Source organism: Mesoplodon densirostris, chromosome 2 (assembly GCF_025265405.1).
Source record: "Mesoplodon densirostris isolate mMesDen1 chromosome 2, mMesDen1 primary haplotype, whole genome shotgun sequence".
Lineage (NCBI taxonomy): Eukaryota > Metazoa > Chordata > Mammalia > Artiodactyla > Ziphiidae > Mesoplodon > Mesoplodon densirostris.
Window position 1 is genome coordinate 143,661,671 of NC_082662.1, and position 17,462 is coordinate 143,679,132.

The window sequence follows — 17,462 nt, forward strand, 5'->3', positions numbered from 1 at the left end:
AGTGATTGCCTAAGGCTAGAGGAAGACCAGGGTTGGGGGTGGGAAGAGGAGTGACTGATAATGGGTATGGGTTTTTTTGGTGGAAGTGGAAGGTAATTAAAATGTTCTAAAATTAATTATGGTGATTGGTGCCCAAGTCGGTAAATATATTAAAAATCAATGCATTGTATACTTTATTTTTTTTCAAATTTATTTTTTATTGAAGTATAGTTGATTAATGAGTTGTATATTTTATATAGGTGAATTGTACGATATGTGAATTATATCTCAATAAAGCTGTTACTTAAAATATCAATGAGAAAAAAGAATTAATTACATAAGAACTTGGAAGACTTTGTTAGAAAATTGTGAAACTTCAAAAAGGGAAATGAATGATTAAATTTATAAATGCAGTTTCAAATGTTCAAAGGAATTTAACTAAGTTTATTAATGGAATCAAACAAGTGATTGTTAAAATTTATGAGATTTATGAAGAGAATTGTAAAATTTGTCAGTTGAAATGAAAAGTTTAAGAAAAATTAGGTTTGGGGATTCCTAACTTTAACATATTGAATATTGATTTTTTAAAAAAGACCTAGGGCTAAGTTCCTGGATGCCACCCAGAACAAGTCACTGTTTGTCTAGTCCCTATCTCCACAGTAAACTGCAAAATGCTGTACAAAGGGAATGCTGCACAAAGAACAGCCCGAAAGCTCAATCTCTGTCTTGGCGGCTTTCCTGAAGGGTGATAGCTGTACAAATCCCTAGCCACCTTTCTTTCAAACCCCAGCTCCTCATTTGAGTCACTGACCAATGCGTTCCCAGGCTCCCTGAGTGGGGTGTCCATTTGGAGTCTGGGACTCTGTCCATCTGAGGAGCTACCATCTGGACCCATCTGCTCAAACGTCACTCATGTTAAGCTGCTTACTCCACCCTCTATTTGTGGGATTCCAAGCCTAGTTTCAACAGACCAGGGTTCTAAAGCCATTTGAAAACCACAGGATGAGCTCAAGCAGGAAAAAAAAAAGGGGGGCGGTGGGGCAAGACTATTGAAGAAGCTTGGGATGAGGGAAAGAGAGATGACCTCCAGCCCCTTAACCGGACTGTGAGCTTCTTGAGGGTGAGGGCAGTGCCTTCTACCTTTTTCCTGTGTTCTTCATAGAAGCGAGCACCAGCTCAAAGCAGAACAGGGCTAGCGAAGAAGATGCAGACCAGGGGAAACACACCAGACATGGATTCTGAGACGCAGCTTCAAGAGTAAGTGACGTAGTATAATCCCTCTGGCACATGGAAGGGGCATGGACTTGCGAGCCGCGCACCTGAGTTTCAATCCCACCTCAGCCATTTACCTGCTGCATGGTCTTCAGCAATTTGTTTACTCTCTCTCTTAGAGCCTCAGTTTTCTTGTCTTTGAAAGGGATAATACACTTACTTATGATAAGATTATTGTGATGATTATTAACTGAGTTGATTTAATTCATTTTAAATGAATGAATGGGCTAATGTTTATGTATAGCATCTAACACAAGGCCTGGCCCAAACTAAGCATTCAAAAACTATTGGTCATTTCCCCTTCCCCACAAGTTACAGCTGGTGCAATGCTTTGCTACATGACTTTGGACAAGCTGGACCTTCGAACCTACAGATCTATTTTGTAGATGTACAAAGTACACAATGCCTGTGCTAATAACCATACGTTAGCTCTGTGGCCAAGGAATTATTATTCACTCTTAGAGCCGACATACGGTGATCTGCACAAGTGTTGTCTACTGTGGACCAGAGAGAAGGGAGGTTCCTGCAAGATTCCAGACCAGCCAAAGCAGCTCTGCACCGCCCTCTCTCCCACCTTTACCCTGGCCTCCTTAACCAAAGTGCTTCAAACTCCTGGGGACCACCCTGCACGGCCCCAATCCTGCCCTTGTTCATGCCAGCTTCTTCCACCAGTGGTCCATGACCTGTGACATCAACTGCACCAGACTGGAGTCAACCTCAATGGAGCCAGGTCAGTTCTTCTGAGGCTTCCATCCTTCTATCAATATTGGTCTAGCTGCTGGTATTCCACGGATTGCACAACGCTGGTGGCATTTTTAAGATTCCTGTCTGACATAATAAGGAGGCACAGGGAGGAAAGGACTAAGACAGCAGGAGGGAGTAGCATCTGTTCTTCCTCTCTCTCCAGCCCTCTGCATTCACATCCAACACAGTCATCGGTCTGGATCCAATTGCCATCCTGGCAGGCTTCTACAGGTTGGAGGAGATGTGAAAATACAGGCGCGTGGACGAGGGGAGGTGGAACAGACAGGGGAAGGTTGTTTCCTGCATTATAAGATGCACCATTTGTCTAGAAGTCCGGTGCAAAGTGCTGGCTATTATGCTCACACCGAAGACACCATTGGCTCCAGCGGTGTAGGGAAAAGCTTTGTGTTAATGCCCCGAATGAGCGCATACACCTGCTTGTAGAAGGGCTTCCCTTTGCTATAGTCTATAATCCTCCCATTAGAAACGGAAACTCACAGGGTGACATGCTGTCTCAAACCCAACAGCCCAGCCTCCAGTAAAAAGGTGGGTTTAGTAGGGCAGCAAGGAAGGCTGAGAGGGGTGTAGAAGCGATTGCATCACCTCAGCAGACACGAGGTAGACAGCACACGCTATTGAGGGAATAGCTTTCACTGTTGCCAGCTGTGGCTCCACACCTAGCCCTGCACATCTCAGCACCCAGGAGAAGGTGGCTAAGCATGCATGCTGCCTCAGGGGCCCGGAATTGGTCCTGGGGCAGGGAGTGCGGAGGCAAAACAGTTCCTAATGCAGTTCCACGGCCCTTCCCCAATCACCCCACAGTGGTGTGTCCTGAGCCCACGTTGGCCACAGCAGCCTGTTGTAATGTTTCTGGAGAGAGAAGGCCCAGCTTCTTACCAACAGGCAGAGGGGCTGAGGAGTGTGAGTGCTATTAACCAAATGACCCCATTTGAGAAACTGAAGGCCTGGGCGAGCTGGGTGGTTCTTCTGCCTTGCATCAAAGGGCAGGTGTCTGCTCTGAGTGCCTGGCGAGGCCCAGGGGCTGAAGCACTGGGGCAGGGGAGACACGGGATGGGAGAGATTAGTCTGTGTGGGAAGGTGCCTCACGCTGGGGCTGCAGGAGGAGTGGGGAGGGAGGAGACCTGTGCTGGGGAGCAGATGCGTGGGGCCGCTCCAGATGGCAGTGGCCCAGAACAAAAGGGGAAGAGCCAGAGGGAAGCAGGACAGAGAGACAGAGGACTTGCTCCTCTGAGGCTTCCCAAGTGGAGAGACGAAATCAGATTCTTACCTGGAACCTGGCCGGAGGCTTGCTCAGAAACACCTATGCAGCCCCAAGCCACCCTGAAAACACCCTGCAACCCCAAGCCCAAATGGCCAACCGTGTGGGTCCCAGAGCTGGAGAACTGCTGGGATTTGAATTCAGGTACTGCCGCTTTCTCAGCTGTGGTGCTCTGAGCATGTTCCTCCACCTTTCTGTATTTCTGTCACCAGTAAAATGTGGGTAACAATGGGCCCTATTTCATAGGGTGACTGTGAGGAGGATTCAATGGAAAATGCACAGCGCTGGCGGCTGGGGAGTCCTCCAGTGCTGATTCTGGCAAGGATGGCTGTTACCACCTCTAAAGAACCGGCTCAGACCCCTGCAGAGCGTAGTGGTCCTCACGTGACCATACGTGTGCACTCTCTTCTTCTTCTGTTAAAAGTTTCCCTGTGTGTCTGAAGGTTCTCTGATCCATTGACTTCCTGAAGGTGTGGGTGCCTCAGACTGGAGGAGGCAGTGTGGTGTCGCAGCAAGAAAAACGGCCCACAATTCAGGACATCTGAGTGCTTTCTTTTTTTAAAAAAATTTATTTATTTAATTTATTTTTGGCTGCGTTGGGTCTTTGTTGCTGTGCGCGGGCTTTCTCTAGTTGCGGCGAGCAGGGGCTACTCTTCGTTGCGGTGCACGGGCTTCTCATTGCGGTGGCTTCTCTTGTTGCGGAGCACGGGCTCTAGGCACGCGGGCTTCAGTCATTGTAGCACATAGGCTCAGCAGTTGTGGCTCGTGGGCTCTGGAGTGTAGGCTCAGTAGTTGTGGCTCACAGGCTCTAGAGCGCAGGCTCAGTAGTTGTGGTGCACGGGCTTAGTTGCTCCGCGGCATGTGGGATCTTCCCGGACCAGGGCTCGAACCCGTGTCTTCTGCATTGGCAGGCGGATTCTTAACCACTGCGCCACCAGGGAAGCCCCAGGACATCTGAGTTCTAATATGAGTTCTGTTGCTGTTCGTTTTGTGGACGTTGGAGAAGTAACTTCTTGAGCCTCACTGTATTCATCAGTCAAATGCGAATGATGACGCCAGCCTTGCCCACATCACAGAATTGTCGTGAAAGCCAAATGACACAACTAATGTAAATGAATGCACTGTAAAAATATAGTGAACCAATATGTGGTTCTAACTTTAGGGCTCGTGGATTAGACGGGAAGTGTCCAGAGGTGCAAGCTAGAATAGGTTTGCTCGGCATCAGGCAGGATGCAGCAGGGTGTGACTCTGGCTGCCAGTCAGGTGTGCTGCTGGGTAGTGACACTGCTATCATCAGAGAAGGTCGGGGGGCTCCCAGGTTCCTTAGGCAGGGATCTGGTTAGGCAACCCAGAGTGTGTGTGCCCAGGGAGGAGTGTGGAGGGGCCTTAGGAGGGGGCGCAGAGATAGAAAGCAGGGTGGGTTCATGAAAAAGTGCCAAGAGAGGGGCCACAGTGACCACAAAGCTGGACTAACCCCTGATTCTGGCACAAACCTGGGTATCTGTTCCCATGCTGTTTTGCATATATTTACAGGCCCATTATAATAACCTGTACACTATTTTTGCAATCAGAGTCCTCCAAATACAAACCAAAAGAATGGTGTCCCCCCCTGCTACTGCCAGTATGTTAAAGTTCCATACTTAGTAACAGGTGAAAAAGTCCTGTGGTCAGATGGATTTCCCTGGTGGTCCCCGAAACCTGACACTCTTCTAATGCAAGTCGTAGACCTAAGAGAACCCATACAGAAACTACCTTCATAAAACAAGTATATCTGAGCCGCTGTTGATATGACAAATAATTTCATTTACTGAATACCTAGTATAAGCCAGGCACGGTGCAGGGCTCTTTATACGTTTAATCTTTACAAGATGTTCATTATTATCCCTACTGTTTAAACCTAGAGTGGTTCGAAACTTTCCTACAGTCACAAAGCAAGGACAGCCAGAACCCATGTCATCAGCATATTCTGTTCCTACCTTTCAACTCCCTCCCTGCCTGCCTCCTCCCAGCCCAAATCTCCAACTCTTTCTGGGAGAACAGAAGCCATCTGAAAAGGGAGTTGGAGCAATGAGGCTGAAATGCCCACACTCAAGAACAGGGAAACCTTTCTCTGTTTAGGCCTCCAGGTCAGACTCCGCCAGCCCAGAAGCCTCCAGGCTGCTAGCGTCTGATTCAATGCCAATTACTCCTTGGTTAAATTTGTAGCCCTTCTTGCATGTACTCCCCTGCCATACCTGCCTTGAGACTAAGACAGGAGTTGCTGGGAGCAGCAGGAAATTTTACCCCAGAATGGAACAATGCAGACCCTGGACACAGGGTGTGGCTTCAGTGATGTCAGCTTCAGCTGTTTACGGTGCCCTGGACAGCTGTCCATCTGCCAGGGCCCACTGCTCCGCCCAGAGGAGGAGTTCTCAGACTGCCCCCCATATGCTGGGGCTGTCACTCAGGAGGCTCCCAGGTTGTGGAGGCCAGGCTAAGGGGGAGTGAGGGCCACAAACACAGCTGTTTCCCAATTTTTCAATTGAAGTGAACAGTCGGGACAATGGCAGGGCTAATGCCGGCTCACTGCATCTGCTGGAGAAAAAGGAACAAATGCTTCCCCAAAGTCAGCCTCCTGGCCTAGGAGAGCCTTGAGGTCTGGCTCTGTGGCCAACTCTGGGGAGAAGGAAGGAGATGTCCCCTCAGAAAATTCCGGGGCCTGAAATGTCTCTCATCAAAGAGAAGGGTCAGGAGGTGAGAATTTCTTCCCACCCTACCCCTGAGACACGGGGCCCAGGCCCAGGCCCAAGCCCCACTCACCGTCTCTGCCTCATTCAGCCTCCTTCCTGTAACACCAGAGGGGGCTCCCTTCCAGTCTGCAGCGGGAAGGAACACTCCAGCGTCCCAAATTGCACATAAGTCAATCAACCTGTCACAAAGCAAGCACAAAGAAGAACCCCAGGGTCACTTTAGGAAAGGAAAAGAAAAGGCTTTGTGCTTTGCAGCTTGTTCATTCACTGGGAAATTACATCTTTGTCCACACCCATTTGGACAGTTTTACATAGCATAACAGCATCTTTGTTCACAAAAATTCAAAGCACTCTGCAAGAAATGGGACAGATTCTGCAAGGTGCCTAAGCATGCTGGACTTTGGGAAGGGGGGATCATCTCTCTCTTCATAAGATTATTATTGTGGCCTGACATCATAATCGAATTGCTGAATCCCTAGTCACCTGAAGGAGTTAAGCCATTCCTCAAAGAATCTCTCCTACACCCAAGGGAGAATTTACCCATAATTATCTCATTAATTTTTTTACTTAGGAGAACTATTATGTTTTTCTTCCCCATCTACAGATAATCAAACCAAGTTCACCATAAATAAATTACCCATTAAAAGGAGATCTAATTTTAGTTTTAGGAGACATGGGTTTTAGGTCCTAGTTTGTTATATCATTTTGCATGGATCACGTCCCTACATGTGACTCATTTTCTTCGTCTGTTAAATGGGGAGAAGGTACAGGACAGTGGGTGAGACCACTAGACTATTAGTTGGCATTTCAAGGGTTCAAGTCCCAGGTCTGGGCCTTTGGGGCAATCATTTAGCCTTTCTCACTACAGATAACATATCTCACTTAATCATTTGCTTTAACATTAAAACGTGTCTGCAGAAAATGTTCACATCCACCTTTGTAGAGGGGAATGCGGCAATATCTATCAAACTAAGTATGTATTTACTCTTTGTCCCAGTAGCCTCAGTTCTAGGAATCTTTTTGAAATATATCTTATATGATGCCCAAGTTGTGGCCTACAGGATTATTGTCAAGTGAAAAAAAACACGACAGGAAAAAGTGTGCTTAATATGCTACCATTTATTTAAGAAAGGGAGAATGAATGCAAAGATATATATGTATTTGCTTATATTCTGAAAAGACAATAAAAGGATAAAGATAAAATAAAATTTAAAGGACTTATAGGGAGGGGGAGGAATGAGGTGGAGGGAACAGAGATATTGAATATACCTTGTTTTGTGGATTTGCTTTGGAACGTGTAAATATTTGACATAATTATAAGGAACAATATTTTTTAAAGAAATCCCTAAAATGAAAGTGTAGCAAATGAGTCTGTATGTCCAGCTGGTTGGCATAACTACACATAGAGAAATTAAAACATAGTAATTTGACTGTATATCCTTGGAGGGATATATCCTAAGAATAAAAAGAACTGCTCCATTCCCCCCACCCCAAAATCCTAAACTGTTTTCAATAATCATATTATTGATGAAGCTATGGTATTATTATTGTTGTTGTTATTCTGAGACTTTTGTATGTGTATTGTGGGATAAACCAAATGAGTAATAATATTTATATTACTGAAAAACAAGAGTTTCCTATTGCAAGAAGATATAAATGTAACCTCGATGAGATCAGGTTAAAATTTTGTAGTCCTGATTGTGAACTGGGAGTATCAGGATGAACTCCATATGTTTTATGTTACATCCATCCATCCACACACACACACACACTGCCTAGCAAGGCCTAGAAACAAGGATCATCCTGGAAGGAATGAGTACCCCTAGCAATCAGATTATGAACTCTATATACCATCCCCCCCAAAGAAATCAGGCTTCCTTGGAGAAGGGTCTGAAGCAGCAAATATATAAGATGAGCCTAGAACATCTTGTCACACCATAAAAGCAAACAAAGCGTCAAAGTTTACTAGAGTTGGGGGGACCTTCAAGATGGCGGAGGAGTAAGACGTGGAGATCACCTTCCTGCCCACAAATACATCAAAAATACACCATGTGGAACAACTCCTACAGAACACCTACTGAACGCTGGCAGAAGACCTCAGACTTCCCAAAAGATGCCTGAGGGCGACCTATATGCAGAGGTGGGGCCCAAACCAAAGCTGAACCCTGGGAACTGTGCAAACAAAGAAGAGAAAAGGAGATTTCTCTGTGCAGCCTCAGGAGCAGCGGATTAAACCCCACAATCAACTTGATGTACCCTGCATCTGTGGAATACCTGAAGAGACAATGAATGTTCCCAAAACTGAGGCAGTGGACTTTAGGAGCAACTGTAGACTTGGGGTTTGCTGTCTGTGACTGATTTGCTTCTGATATTTATGTTTACTTTAGTTTAGTTTTTAGCGCTTGTTATCATTGGTGTATTTGTTTATTGGTTTGGTTGCTCTCTTCTTTTCTTTTAAAATTATTATTATTATTTTATGTAAATAACTTTTCTTTTTAATTTTTTTTCTTTTTCTTTTTCCTCCCTTTTCTTCTGAGCTGTGTGGCTGACAGCTCTTGGTGCTCCAGCCTGGTGTCAGGCCTGAACCTCTGAGGTAGGAAGCCAAATTCAGGACACTGGACCACCAGAGACCACCCGGCCCCATGTAATACCAGTCAGCGAAAGCTCTCCCAGAGATCTCTGTCTCAATGCTAAGACCCACTTCCACCCAACAGCTAGCAAGCTCCAGGGCTGGATGTCCCATGCCAAACAACTAGTAAGACAGGAACACAACTCCACCCATTAGCAGAGAGGCTGCCTAAAATCATAAGAAGTTCACAGACACCCCAAAACACACCACCAGATGCGGCCCTGCCCACCAGAGAGACAAGATCCAGCCCCACCCACCAGAACACAGGCACAAGTCCCCTCCACCAGGAAGCCTATACAAAGCACTGAACCAACCTCACCCACTGGGGGCAGATACCAAAAACAACAGGAACTACGAACCTGCAGCCTGCAAAAAGGAGACCCCAAACACAGTAAGTTAAACAAAATGAGAAGACAGAGAAATATGCAGCAGATGAAGGAGCAGGGTAAAAACCCACCAGAGCAACCAAAGGAAGAGGAAATAGGTAGTCTACCTGAAAAAGAATTCAGAGTAATGATAGTAAAGATGATCCAAAAACTTGGAAATAGAATGGAGAAAATACAAGAAATGTTTAACAAGGACCTAGAAGAATAAAGAGCAAACAAACAATGATGGACAACACAATAAATGAAATTAAAAATTCTCTAGAAGGAATCAGTAGCAGAATAACTGAGGCAGAAGAATGGATAAGTGACCTGGAAGATAAAATAGTGGAAATAACTAATGCAGAGCAGAATAAAGAAAAAAAGAATGAATAGAATTGAGGACAGTCTCAGGGACCTCTGGGACAACATTAAATACACCAACATTCAAATTATAGGGGTCCCAGAAGAAGAAGAAAAAAAAAAGGGACTGAGAAAATATTTGAAGAAATTATAGTTGAAAACTTCCCAAACATGGGAAAGGAAATAGTCAATCAAGTCCACGAAGCACAGAGAGTCCCATACAGGACAAATCCAAGGAGAAACATGCCAAGACACATATTAATCAAACTATCAAAAATTAAATACAAAGAAAAAATATTAAAAGCAGCAAGGGAAAAGCAACAAATAACATACAAGGGAATCCCCGTAAGGTTAACAGCTGATCTTTCAGCAGAAACTCTGCAAGCCAGAAGGGAGCGGCAGGACATATTTAAAGTGATGAAAGGGAAAAACCTACAACCAAGATTACTCTACCCAGCAAGGATCTCATTCAGATTCAATGGAGAAATTAAAACCTTTACAGATAAGCAAAAGTTAAGAGAATTCAGCACCACCAAATCACCTTTACAACAAATGCTAAAGGAACTTCTCTGGGCAGGAAACACGAGAGAAGGAAAAAACCTACAAAAACAAACCAAAAACAGTTAAGAAAATGGTAATAGGAACATACATATTGATAATTATCTTACATGTAAATGGATTAAATGCTACAACCAAAAGACATAGACAGGTTGAATGGATACAAAAACAAGGCCTGTACATATGCTGTCTACAAGAGACCGACTTCAGACCTAGGGACACATACAGACTGAAAGTGAGGGGATGGAAAAAGATATTCCATGCAAATGGAAATCAAAAGAAAGCTGGAGTAGCAATTCTCATATCAGACAAAATATACTTTAAAATAAAGACTATTATAAGAGATAAAGAAGGACACTGCATAGTGATCAAGGGATCAATCCAAGAAGAAAATATAACAATTGTAAATATTTATGCACCCAACATAGGAGCACTTCAATACATAAGGGAAATGCTAACAGCCATAAAAGGGGGAATCAACAGTAACACAATAATACTGGGGGACTTTAACACCCCACTTTCACCAATGGTCAGATCATCTAAAATGAAAATAAATAAGGAAACACAAGCTTTAAATGACACATTAGACAAGATGGACTTAATTGATATTTATAGGACATTCCATCCAAAAACAACAGAATATAGTTTCTTTTCAAGTGCTCATGGAACATTCTCCAGAATAGATCATATCTTGGGTCTTAAATCAAGCCTTGGTAAATTTAAGGAAATTGAAATCATATCAAGTACCTTTTCCGACCACAACACTATAAGAGTAGATATTAATTACAGGGGAAAAAAACTGTAAAAAATACAAACACATGGATGCTAAACAATATGCTACTAAATAACCAAGAGATCACTGAAGAAATCAAAGAGGAAATAAAAAAATATCTAGAAACAAATGACAATGAAAACACGATGACCCAAAACCTATGGGATGCAGCAAAAGCAGTTCTAAGAGGGAAGTTTATAGCAATACAATCCTACCTCAAGAAACAAGAAACATCTCAAATAAACAACCTAACCTTACACCTAAAGCAATTAGAGAAAGAAGAAGAAGAACAACAAAAAAAAAAACCCCCAAAGTTAGCAGAAGGAAAGAAATCATAAAGATCAGATCAGAAATAAATGAAAAGAGATGAAGGAAACAATAGCAAAGATCAATAAAACTAAAAGCTGGTTCTTTGAGAAGATAAACAAAATTGATAAACCATTAGCCAGACTCATCAAGAAAAGAAGGGAGCAGACTCAAATCAACAGAATTAGAAATGAAAAAGGAGAAGTAATAGCTGACACTGCAGAAATGAAAGGATCATGAGAGATTACTACAAGCAACTCCATGCCAATAAAATGGACAACCTGGAAGAAATGGACAAATTCTTAGAAGAGCACAACCTTCCGAGACTGAACCAGGAAGAAACAGAAAATATAAACAGACCAATCATAAGCACTGAAATTGAAACTGTGATTAAAAATCTTCCAACAAACAAAAGCCCAGGACCAGATGGCTTCACAGGCGAATTCTGTCAAACATTTAGAGAAGAACTAACACGTATCCTTCTCAAACTCCTCCAAAATATAGCAGAGGGAGGAACACTCCCAAACTCATTCTACAAGGCCACCATCACCCTGATACCAAAACCAGACAAAGATGTCACAAAAACAGAAAACTACAGGCCAATATCACTGATGAACATAGATGCAAAAATCCTCAGCAAAATATTAGCAAACAGAATCCAACAGCACATTAAAAGGATCATACACCACGATCAAGTGGGGTTTATCCCCGAAAGGCAAGGATTGTTCAATATACGCAAATCAATCAATGTGATACACCATATTAACAAATTGAAGGATAAAATCCATATGATCATCTCAGTAGGTTCAGAAAAAGCTTTCAACAAAATTCAACACCCATTTATGATAAAAACTCTCCAGAAGGTAGGCACAGGGAACCTACCTCAACATAATAAAGGCCACATATGACAAACCCACAGTCAACACTGTTCTCAGTGGTGAAAAACTGAAACCATTTCCTCTAAGATCAGGAACAAGCAAGGTTGCCCACTCTCACCACTATTATTTAACACAGTTTTGGAAGTTTTAGCCACAGAAATCAGAGAAGAAAAAGAAATAAAAGGAATCTAAATCGGAAAAGAAGTAAAACTGTCACTGTTTGTAGATGACATGATACTATACATATAGAATCCTAAAGATGCTACCAGAAAACTACTAGAGTTAATCAATGAATTTGGTAAAGTAGCAGGATACAAAATTAATGCAGAGAAATCTCTTACATTCCTATACACTAACGATGAAAAATCTGAAAGAAAAATTAAGGAAACACTCCTATTTTCCATCGCAACAAAAAGAATAAAATACCTAGGGATAAACCTACCTAAGGAGACAAAAGACCTGTATGGAGAAAACTGTAAGACACTGTTGAAAGAAATTAAAGATGATACAAACAGATGGAGAGATATACCATGTTCTTGGATTGGAAGAATCAACAGTGTGAAAATCATTCTACTACCCAAAGCAATGTACAGATTCAATGCAACCCCTATCAAATTACCAATGGCATTTTTCGCAGAACTAGAACAAAAAATTTCACAATTTGTATGGAAACACAAAAGACCCCGAATAGCCAAAGCAATCTTGAGAAAGAAAAACAGAGCTGGAGGAATTAGGCTCCCTGACTTCAGACTAGGGGAACCTAGGGACAGGAGAGGAATAAAGACACAGACGTAGAGAATGGACCTGAGGACACAGGGAGGCGGAAGGGTAATCTGGGACGTAGTGAGAGAGTAGCATTGACATATATACACTACCAAATGTAAAGCAGATAGCTCGTTGGAAGCAGCTGCATAACACAGGGGGATCACCTCGGTGCTTTGTGTCCACCTAGAGGGGTGGGATAGGGAGGGTGGGAGGGAGACGCAAGAGGGAGGGGATATAGGGATATATGTATACATATAGCTAATTCACTTTGTTATACAGCAGAAAGTAACACAACATTGTAAAGCAACTATACTCCAATAAAGATATTAAAAAAAGAAAAAAAAAGATTACTAGAGTTACGCCAAAAGGACTTGGAAGCTACCCAGCATAAGGTGTCCCTGGTCAAATTGAGCATTAAAAAGGATCATGGGGCTTCCCTGGTGGCGCAGTGGTTGAGAGTCTGCCTGCTGATGCAGGGGACATGGGTTTGTGCCCCGGTCCGGGAAGATCCCATGTGCCGCGGAGCGGCTGGGCCCGTGAGCCATGGTTGCTGAGCCTGCGCATCCAGAGCCTGTGCTCCGCAACAGGAGAGGCCACAACAGTGAGAGGCCCGCGTACCAAAAAACAAAAAACAAAAACCAAAAAAAAACAGGATCATGACTACAATAGGTTGAAACATAACAAACGTGTTTAAACATTTAAATCTTATAAATCCCTAATAATATTCTTTAAAACCCCAAATAACCCGTGAGTCACCTTTTAGGGATGTTAGGAATACACTTTACTATTTGAAAATCTGGTCAATAAAGCAAAAGAGGGAGGAGTGGGTAGAGGTATTGCTGAGACAAGACTGGCCTGGTACTGATCACTGTTGAAGAGAGTGACAGATACATCAGGTTCATTATATTATTCTCTCTTCTTTGTAACACATTTTCAAAATAAAAATAAACTTTAAATGATAGAACAGGTTGAGAAATGAGAAATCTTAGAATGTCTTGAAACTCTTTAGAACCACAGTCATTTAATCCTAACAACAATCCTATATGGTGACCAAGGATATAGATATTATTATCCCCACGTTACCCTGGAGGAAATAAGTGTAAAGAATCCTTTGAGTCAGGATTCAAGCCCACATGTTCTTAGCCCAAAGGCTCACTATTTCAGAGTTGCCTCTTTAATATTCTCTTCTTTTATATCTGCATTAATAAAACTTTCCTTGCCTATATGAGGTTAATGGGGGGCTGCAATGAGAAAAGTACTTGGAAAACAAATCTTTGTATAAATATTTTGCTGTCATTTGAAAATTGGGGATCAGATATGCCCTATGCGGTTGCTGTGAGGATCCACTGAGAATTGTGATTTGAAGATAGATAGACAGATATCAAGAGAGAGAAACAGAAAAGCCTCAAAGATGAGTGAGGTTGCAACTACCCTGATACCTCTATCATCACTCACAGGACTTCAGGGTTAAATGAGAAGTGCGGCTTCAAACCCAGGGTCTAGACTCTCCAGCTGACCCAGGGATAGGAAGGTTCCAGGAGGGACACCTGATGCTCTGGGGATGATCAGGGATCAAGAAAGACACCTGATACCCTGCAAGCTGCAAGAAGAGCAGCTCTGAGGCCCAGCTGGGTGGGGACCATGGCCAGGTTGCTGGGCGTCTCAGGCACTGCCTCCAGGTTCCAGAAGGTCAGACACCTGCTCTCTCTCGGCATTCATATCTTAATGTCTGCCTGGAGAGTACCTACAGATCTCTTCTCAGCAAATGTTCATTCTCAGATTGTCCTTCCTCTGCCACAGAAGAAAAGTGGGTCTGGGGACTCTCTAAGACTTTTTCACCTTGGAATTCCATGATTCTATAAATGCCTGTTTCTGAAGAAGTACAAAGTCAAACTTTTCCCGAGTCCTGGTTCATGTGCTCCCTCCCTCTGGATATTTAGTCTGAGCTCAGGGAACAAGAACTCTCTCTGTCTCTGTCTCTTGCTTGAGGTTCTTACTTAAACATTTAAAAAATTACTTTGTTTTTTGAATAGGTAACCCCTTCACATGATATGAAACTCAAAAGATATAAGAGTGTATAGTAGAAGTATTGTATATATAAGTAAATTTCCCTCCCAATCTTGTCCTGCAACTTCCTAGTCCCACTGAGCCCCTCTCCCCCACCAGCCACTCTTACCAGTCTCTTGTGTATCCTTCCAGAGACGTCCATGCACACACAGATACATTTTAAAAATTATAGTATACTATACAAATTTTCTCCTAACTTGCCTTTTTTAGTTAATATCTTAGATGTCTTTCTATATTAGTTCATATGAAACTGCCTTATTACTTTTAGCAGCTGTATAGTATTCCACTGTATGAACATATAATAATTTACTCAACCCTCTACTGATAGACATTTAGGATGTTTGTAATCCCTGGATGTAGAAAATTGCTGCAATACATATCTTTGGATAAATATGATTTCTCTCATTTGCAAGATTATTTTTAGGATAAATTCTTGGATGCAGAATTCTTAGGTCAAAGGGAATGTGGCTAAATTGTTCTCCATGAAAGTTTTCACAATTAAACTCCCACCAGCAATTTATAAAAGTTCCTGTTTTCCTTCTCCAACATGCTGTTGTTATTATTATTTTTTAATTTTAACCATCTGATGCACAGAAATTGTGTCCCTTTGTGGTTCTCTTATTATAGTGAGGTTGAACACTTTTCTTTTCTTTGAATTATTGTATTCTTTGCCCAGTTCTCTACTGGGTAGTTGGTTTATTCTTATCAGTTTGAAGGAACTCTTTATTTTTTAGGAAAATTACCTTTTTATTTATAAGAGTAGCTGCAAACTGTCCATATCATTATTTTTATCCTGACTTTATTTATGGTGTTTTTGCCATGCAAAAAAAAAGTTTTTTCATAGTTATAGGTCTTTCGTCATTGTTTTTGTCATACTTAGGCCTCTTCTTTCAAGAATATTTTAAAGTATTCCCATGTTTTCTTTAGCATTTCTATAGTTTAATATTTATGTTTCAATCTTCTATTCATCTGGAAATTACTTTGAAATCATAGGAGGGAGGACTATAACTTTATAAATATATAAGATGGCTTTCCCAACACCACGTACTGAAGAATTCACATTTTACCCTTTGGTTTGAAATGCCTTTTTTGTTTTCATGTATTAAACCCCCTTATGTGTTTGGGTCTATTCCTGGATTTTCTCTTCCACTCATCTATTTATCTCTTCATAGGCAGGTACCATACACTTTTAATTACTGTAGTTTATTTGATTTGATTTTTAAGAATTTTCCTGTTTATTTTTGCTTTTTTTTTCACATGAACTACAAAATCAGATTCTCTAGGTTTTTTTTTTAATCAGATGGTATTTAAAAAATCATATTAAAATTATAAATTAACTTAGAGAGAATTGACATATTTATGTTGTTGAATCTACTTAAGAACGTGACATACCTTAAATTTGTTTAAATTTTCTTTGGGGTTTTTCAACTACATTTTAAAGTTTTCTCATATAGATTATATACATTCTTGTTATATTTATTGCTATGCATTTGATCTTTCATTAAGCTATTTTATTTTATTTTATTTTATTTTATTTTATTTTTTTTTTTTTTTTATGCGGTATGCGGGCCTCTCACTGTTGTGGCCTCCCCCGTTGCGGAGCACAGGCTCCGGACGCGCAGGCTCCGGACGCGCAGGCTCAGCGGCCATGGCTCACGGGCCCAGCCGCTCCGCGGCATATGGGATCCTCCCAGACCGGGGCACGAACCCGTATCCCCTGCATCGGCAGGCGGACTCTCAACCACTTGCGCCACCAGGGAGGCCCTCATTAAGCTATTTTAAAGAACTGTTTTAAGGACTTCCCTGGTGGCGCAGGGGTTAAGAATCCACCTGCCAATGCAGGGAACACAGGTTCTATCCCTGGTCTGGGAAGATCCCACATGCCATGAAGCAACTAAGCCCGTGTGCCACAACTACTGAGCCCGCACTCTAGAGCCTGCGAATCACAACCACTGAGCCCACGTGCCACAACTACTGAAGCCCATGTGCCTAGAGCCCATGCTCTGCAACAAGAAAAGCCACCACAATGAGAAGCCCGTGCACCGGGATGAAGAGTAGCCCCCGCTCGCTGCAGCTAGAGAAAGCCCACACGCAGCAACAAAGACCCAACACAGCCAAAAAATAAATAAGTAAAATTTAAAAAAAAGAATTGTTTTATATTAATTTTGAATTCCACTATTTTGAATTTTATTTTCTAAATAATTCAACATTCAAAGGGAAAGCTTCAAGGGAAATTTAAAAAATACATTGAACTGAACGAAAATTAAAATACAATATATCCAAATCTGTGGGACACAGCTAAAGCAGTGCTGAAGGGAAATTTATAGCACTAAATACATACATTAAAAAAAAGGAAAAGTTTCAAATCAGTAATATAAGGTCCCACTTCAAGAAAGTAGAAAAAGAGGAGCGAAATAAACCCAAAGCAAGCAGAATGAAAGAAATAAAAAACAGAAATTAATGAAATAGAAAACAAAAACAATTGAAAAAAATCAATGAAATAAACTGGTTCTTTGAAAAAGTTAATATGATTGACAAACCTCTAGCAAAACTGAAGAAGAAAAAAAAGAGAGATGACACAGTTGCCAACATCAGGAATGACAAGAGCGAATGTCATTACAGATCCTGCAGACATCAAAAGAATACTAAGAAAACACTATGAACAATTCCACACCCATAAATTAAAAAACTTAGTTGAAATGGAACAATTCCTTGAAAAACACAAACTACCACGGTCCTCAATAGGTACTAGATAATTT

At 41.9% G+C, this 17,462-nt stretch overlaps 1 protein-coding gene across 10 annotated transcripts in view; it reads right to left on the reverse strand.

Annotated features, from left to right (window-relative positions):
• Positions 1-17,462, reverse strand: part of NFASC (neurofascin) — a 190,226-nt gene that overhangs the window by 91,877 nt on the left and 80,887 nt on the right. For all 10 annotated transcript variants that reach the window (XM_060091077.1, XM_060091074.1, XM_060091073.1 and 7 more), the window contains exon 3: positions 6,074-6,182. The gene's annotated coding sequence lies outside the window, so the exon portion shown is untranslated. The remainder of the gene's footprint in view (positions 1-6,073; positions 6,183-17,462) is intronic.